The following is a 6925-nucleotide window of genomic DNA, read 5'->3' as shown; positions in this document are numbered from 1 at the left end:
TGGTACAGAGCAGCATAGGCAAGATACAGTAGATGGTATCGAGTACAGTATATACATATGAGATGAGTATGTAAACAAAGTGGCATAGTTAAAGTGGTTGTGATACATGTATTACATAAGGATGCAGTCGATGATATAGAGTACAGTATATACGTATGCATATGAGATGAATAATGTAGAGTAAGTAACATTATATAAGGTAGCATTGTTTAAAGTGGCTAGTGATATATTTACATCATCTCCCATCAATTCCCATTATTAAAGTGGCTGGAGTTGAGTCAGTGTCAGTGTCAGTGTGTTGGCAGCAGCCACTCAATGTTAGTGGTGGCTGTTTAACAGTCTGATGGCCTTGAGATAGAAGCTGTTTTTCAGTCTCTCGGTCCCAGCTTTGATGCACCTGTACTGACCTCGCCTTCTGGATGATAGCGGGGTGAACAGGCAGTGGCTCGGGTGGTTGATGTCCTTGATGATCTTTATGGCCTTCCTGTAACATCGGGTGGTATAGGTGTCCTGGAGGGCAGGTAGTTTGCCCCCGGTGATGCGTTGTGCAGACCTCACTACCCTCTGGAGAGCCTTACGGTTGTGGGCGGAGCAGTTGCCGTACCAGGCGGTGATACAGCTCGCCAGGATGCTCTCGATTGTGCATCTGTAGAAGTTTGTGAGTGCTTTTGGTGACAAGCTGAATTTCTTCAGCCTCCTGAGGTTGAAGAGGCGCTGCTGCGCCTTCTTCACGATGCTGTCTGTGTGCGTGGACCAATTCAGTTTGTCTGTGATGTGTATGCCGAGGAACTTAAAACTTGCTACCCTCTCCACTACTGTTCCATCGATGTGGATAGGGGGGTGTTCCCTCTGCTGTTTCCTGAAGTCCACAATCATCTCCTTAGTTTTGTTGACGTTGAGTGTGAGGTTCTTTTCCTGACACCACACTCCGAGGGCCCTCACCTCCTCCCTGTAGGCCGTCTCGTCGTTGTTGGTAATCAAACCTACCACTGTTGTGTCGTCCGCAAACTTGATGATTGAGTTGACTGCGTGGCCACGCACGCCTCCGTGGGTGAACAGGGAGTACAGGAGAGGGCTCAGAACGCACCCTTGTGGGGCCCCAGTGTTGAGGATCAGCGGGGTGGAGATGTTGTTGCCTACCCTCACCACCTGGGGGCGGCCCGTCAGGAAGTCCAGTACCCAGTTGCACAGGGCGGGGTCGAGACCCAGGGTCTCGAGCTTGATGACGAGCTTGGAGGGCACTATGGTGTTAAATGCCGAGCTGTAGTCAATGAACAGCATTCTCACATAGGTATTCCTCTTGTCCAGATGGGTTAGGGCAGTGTGCAGTGTGGTTGAGATTGCATCGTCTGTGGACCTATTTGGGCGGTAAGCAAATTGGAGTGAGTCTAGGGTGTCAGGTAGGGTGGAGGTAGGACGCCACGGAGGCTGATATCCCAAGGAACACTTGAAGGGTGAGAGGCCCGTGGCAGAGCAAGGAATGAAGTGGGCAGCTTTGGAAAACCACAGTCAGTATGGCAGTTTTGCCATCAGACGGGGGAGACCCGTCTTGTTCTGTGCGATGTGTTGCCTGTGTTGCCATTCCACTGGCAAAATCCTAGTTGGATAGGCTCGGCTTCAGGCTGTCTGCGGTGACTCTCGAGGAAGGTTGGGAAACCTTGGGTGCTCTCGACAACGGGACCATTGGGGACTTCCGGGATGACCCGGAGGCGAGGTGGAATCCCTGGACGTGCGAGCGAAATCAAACCTCCTCTACGTCCGTCATTCCTGTAGTCGCCCATCGATATGGATGGTCAAAGCGATGAGGGAGTCAAAATCTGTGGGTAAGTCCCGAGCTGCAAGCTTCAAATAAAATAAAATAAAATAAAATGTATTTATATAGCCCTTCGTACATCAGCTGATATCTCAAAGTGCTGTACAGAAACCCAGCCTAAAACCCCAAACAGCAAGCAATGCAGGTGTAGAAGCACGGTGGCTAGGAAAAACTCCCTAGAAAGGCCAAAACCTAGGAAGAAACCTAGAGAGGAACCAGGCTATGTGGGGTGGCCAGTCCTCTTCTGGCTGTGCTGGGTGGAGATTATAACAGAACATGGCCAAGATGTTCAAATGTTCATAAATGACCAGCATGGTCGAATAATAATAAGGCAGAACAGTTGAAACTGGAGCAGCAGCACAGCCAGGTGGACTGGGGACAGCAAGGAGTCATCATGTCAGGTAGTCCTGGGGCATGGTCCTAAGGCTCAGGTCCTCCGAGAGAGAGAAAGAAAGAGAGAAGGAGAGAATTAGAGAATGCACACTTAGATTCACACAGGACACCGAATAGGACAGGAGAAGTACTCCAGATATAACAAACTGACCCTAGCCCCCCGACACATAAACTACTGCAGCATAAATACTGGAGGCTGAGACAGGAGGGGTCAGGAGACACTGTGGCCCCATCCGAGGACACCCCCGGACAGGGCCAAACAGGAAGGATATAACCCCACCCACTTTGCCAAAGCACAGCCCCCACACCACTAGAGGGATATCTTCAACCACCTACTTACCATCCTGAGACAAGGCTGAGTATAGCCCACAAAGATCTCCGCCATGGTACAACCCAAGGGGGGGGCGCCAACCCAGACAGGATGACCACATCAGTGAATCAACCCACTCAGGTGACGCACCCCTTCCAGGGACGGCATGAGAGAGCCCTAGTAAGCCAGTGACTCAGCCCCTGTAATAGGGTTAGAGGCAGAGAATCCCAGTGGAAAGAGGGGAACTGGCCAGGCAGAGACAGCAAGGGCGGTTCGTTGCTCCAGAGCCTTTCCGTTCACCTTCCCACTCCTGGGCCAGACTACACTCAATCATATGACCCACTGAAGAGATGAGTCTTCAGTAAAGACTTAAAGGTTGAGACCGAGTTTGCGTCTCTGACATGGGTAGGCAGACCGTTCCATAAAAATTGAGCTCTATAGGAGAAAGCCCTGCCTCCAGCTGTTTGCTTAGAAATTCTAGGGACAATTAGGAGGCCTGCGTCTTGTGACCGGAGCGTACGTGTAGGTATGTACGGCAGGACCAAATCAGAGAGATAGGTAGGAGCAAGCCCATGTAATGCTTTGTAGGTTAGCAGTAAAACCTTGAAATCAGCCCTTGCTTTGACAGGAAGCCAGTGTAGGGAGGCTAGCACTGGAGTAATATGATAAAATTCTTTGTTCTAGTCAGGATTCTAGCAGCCGTATTTAGCACTAACCAAAGTTTATTTAGTGCTTTATCCAGGTAGCCGGAAAGTAGAGCATTGTAGTAGTCTAACCTAGAAGTGACAAAAGCATGGATTAATTCTTCTGCATCATTTTTGGACAGAAAGTTTCTGATTTTTGCAATGTTACGTAGGATAGAAAAAAGCTGTCCTTGAAATGGTCTTGATATGTTCTTCAAAAGAGAGATCAGGGTCCAGAGTAACACCGAGGTCCTTCACAGTTTTATTTGAGACGACTGTACAACCATTAAGATTAATTGTCAGATTCAACAGAAGATCTCTTTGTTTCTTGGGACCTAGAACAAGCATCTGTGTTTTGTCCGAATTTAAAAGTAGAAAGTTTGCAGCCATCCACTTCCTTATGTCTGAAACACATGCTTCTAGCAAGGGCAATTTTGGGGCTTCACCATGTTTCATTGAAATGTACAGCTGTGTGTCATCTGCATAGCAGTGAAAGTTAACATTATGTTTTCGATTGACATCCCCAAGATAGTGGTCCTAAAATGGAACCTTGAGGAACACCGAAATGTACAGTTGATTTGTCAGAGGACAAACCATTCACAGAGACAAACTGATATCTTTCCGACAGATAAGATCTAAACCAGGTCAGAACTTGTCCGTGTAGACCAATTTGGGTTTCCAATCTCTCCAAAAGAATGTGGTGATCGATGGTATCAAAAGCAGCACTAAGGTCTAGGAGCACGAGGACAGATGCAGAGCCTCGGTCCGATGCCATTAAAATGTAATTTACCACCTTCACAAGTGCAGTCTCAGTGCTATGATGGGGTCTAAAACCAGACTGAAGCATTTCGTATACATTGTTTGTCTTCGGGAAGGCAGTGACTTGCTGCGCAACAGCCTTTTCTAAAATTTTTGAGAGGAATGGAAGATTCGATATAGGCCGATAGTTTTTTATATTTTCTGGGTCAAGGTTTGGCTTGTCCTTAACCGCCTCCGAGACGCCGTGCAGGAACATGTCGAACAGTGCTTCCTGGTTCCACGCACTCTCCGCTGCCAACATGCCGAAATTCACTGCATAGTCGGCCACTCCACGGGCGTCCTGCTGGAACCAGATTAACTTCCGGGAAGTTTATTGCCTGGAGAATGGGGCATCAAAAACATTACGCACCTATCCCACGAACCCCCCCATACTCACACACATAGCCAGCTATTCCCACATGGCGTTAGCCCAGGTGAGAGCCCTCCCAGACATCAGCGTGATGAGGTAGTCTATCTTGGAGTGATCTGAGGGGAAGGAGGAGGGCTGAAGCTCGAAAATGAGGGCACACGGAGCAAAAAATTTCCAACAGGTGGTCGGCTCTCCATTAAAGCATTCCAGGGGAGGTAAACGGGGCTCCCGGGAAGGTGGAGTGGCCGGTGGTGCGGCACTGCTAACCCTCAAGTTACTGAGGGGTGGTGGGGTTACCACCTTGACAGGCTGACCCCAGACCACCCGTGGAATTGTTCTAGCAGCATGTCCAATGCCCGGTCATGGCGCTCAGCCAAGAGTAGGCAGCGGTCAATAATCTACAGGTGGGGCAAATGTACAGGTCGGCAGGCGGGCTCAGGGGCAGGCAGAGTGGTCAGGCAGGCTCAGAGTCAGGACAGGCAAGGGTCAAAACCAGGAGGGCGAGAAAAAAAGAGACTGGAAAAGCAGGAGCTGAGACACAAAACCGCTGGTTGACTTGATAAACAAGATGAACTGGCAACAGACAAACAGAGAACACAGGTATTAATACACAGGGGATAATTGGGAAGGGGGGTGGAGACAATCACAAAGACAGGTGAAACAGATCAGTATGTGGACACCCAACAAGTCAGTTCTTCACATTTCTGCCCTGCTAGAGCTGCCCTGGTCAACTGTAAGTGCTGTTATTGTGAAGTGGAAACGTCTATGAGTAACAACAGGTTAGCCGCAAAGTGGTAAGCCAGACAAGCTCACAGAACGGGACCGCCAAGTGCTGAAACGCATAGCGCGTAAATATCGTCTGTCCTCAGTTGCAACATTCACTACCGAGTTCCAAACTGCCTCTGGAAGCAACGTCAACACAATAACTGTTTGTCGAAAGCTTCATGAAATGGGTTTCCATAGCCAACAAGCCTAATATCACCATGCACAATGCCAAGCGTCGGCTGGAGTGGTGTAAAACTCGCCGCCATTGTTCTCTGGAGCAGTGGAAACGTGTCATCTGGAGTGATGAATCACGCTCTACCAGTCCGACGGACGGATCTGGGTTTGGCGGATGCCAGGGAAACGCTACCTGTCCCAATGCATAGTGGCATCTTTAAAGTTTGATAGAGGAGGAATAATAGTCTGGGGCTGTTTTCATGGTTTGGGCTAAGCCCCTTAGTTCCAGTGAAGGGAAATCTTAACGCTACAGCATACAATGACATTCTAGACAATTTTGTGCTTATAACTTTGTGTCAACACTTTGGGGAAGGCCCTTTTGTGTTTCAGCATGACAATGTCCCCATGCACAAAGGACCCACTCCAGTTTGCATACCGCCCCAACAGATCCACAGATGATGCAATCTCTATTGCTCTCAACACTGCCCTTTCCCAGCTGGACAAAAGGAACACCGATGTGAGAATGCTATTCATTTACTACAGCGCAGCGTTCAACACCATACTGCCCTCAAAGCTCATCACTAAGCTAAGGACCCTGGAACTAAACACCTCTTGTAATCCCTGTTCACTCATGACTGCATGGCCAGGCACAACTCCAACACCATTATCAAGTTAGCCGATGACACAACAGTGGTAGGCCTGATCACCGACAATGATGAGACAGCCTATAGGGAGGAGGTCAGAGACCTGTGTGGTGCCAGGACAACAACTTCTCCCTCAACGTGATCAAGACACAGGTGATAATTGTGGACAACAGGAAAAGGAGGACCGAGCTTCAAGTTCCTTGGTGTCCACATCACCAACAAACTATCATGATCCAAACACACTAAGACAGTTGTGAAGAGGGCACAACAAAGCCTATTCCCCCTCAGGAGACTGAAAGGATTTGGCATGGGTCCTCAGATCCTCAAAAGGTTCTACAGTTGCACCATCGAGAGCATCCCACTGGTTGCATCACTGCCTGGTATGGCAACTGCTCAGCCTCCGACCGCAAGGCACAACAGAGGGAAGTGCGTACGGCCCAGTACATCACTGGGTCAAGCTTCCTGACATCCAGGACCTCTATATCTGGCGGTGTCAGAGGAATGCCCTACAAATTGTCAAAAGACTCCAGCCACCCATAGTCATAGACTGTTCTCTCTGCTACCGCACGGCAAGCGGTACCGGAGCGCCAAGTCGAGGTCCAAAAGGCTTCTTAACAGCTTCTACCTCCAAGCCATAAGACTCCTGAACAGCTAATCAAATGGCTACCCAGACCCCTCTTTAGCGCTGCTGCTACTCCCTTTTTATAATCTATGCATCATCACTTTAACTCCATGTACATAGTACCTCAATTATCTCGACTAACCGGTGCCCCCTGCACATTGACTCTGTACCGGTACCCCCTGTATATCGCCTTGCTTGTTATTTTACTGCTGTTGTTTAATTATTTGTTACTTTTATTTTATATTTTATATTTTTTACTTCACACATTATTTAATTTTTGTTAAAACATTGTTGGTTAAGGGCTTGTAAGTAAGCATTTCACTGTAAGGTCTACACCTGTTGTATTCGGGGCA

The sequence above is a fragment of the Oncorhynchus kisutch genome, linkage group LG11 (assembly GCF_002021735.2).
Source record: "Oncorhynchus kisutch isolate 150728-3 linkage group LG11, Okis_V2, whole genome shotgun sequence".
NCBI lineage: Eukaryota > Metazoa > Chordata > Actinopteri > Salmoniformes > Salmonidae > Oncorhynchus > Oncorhynchus kisutch.
The sequence above is the reverse complement of the archived record's forward strand: the minus strand, read 5'-3'. Positions refer to the sequence as shown.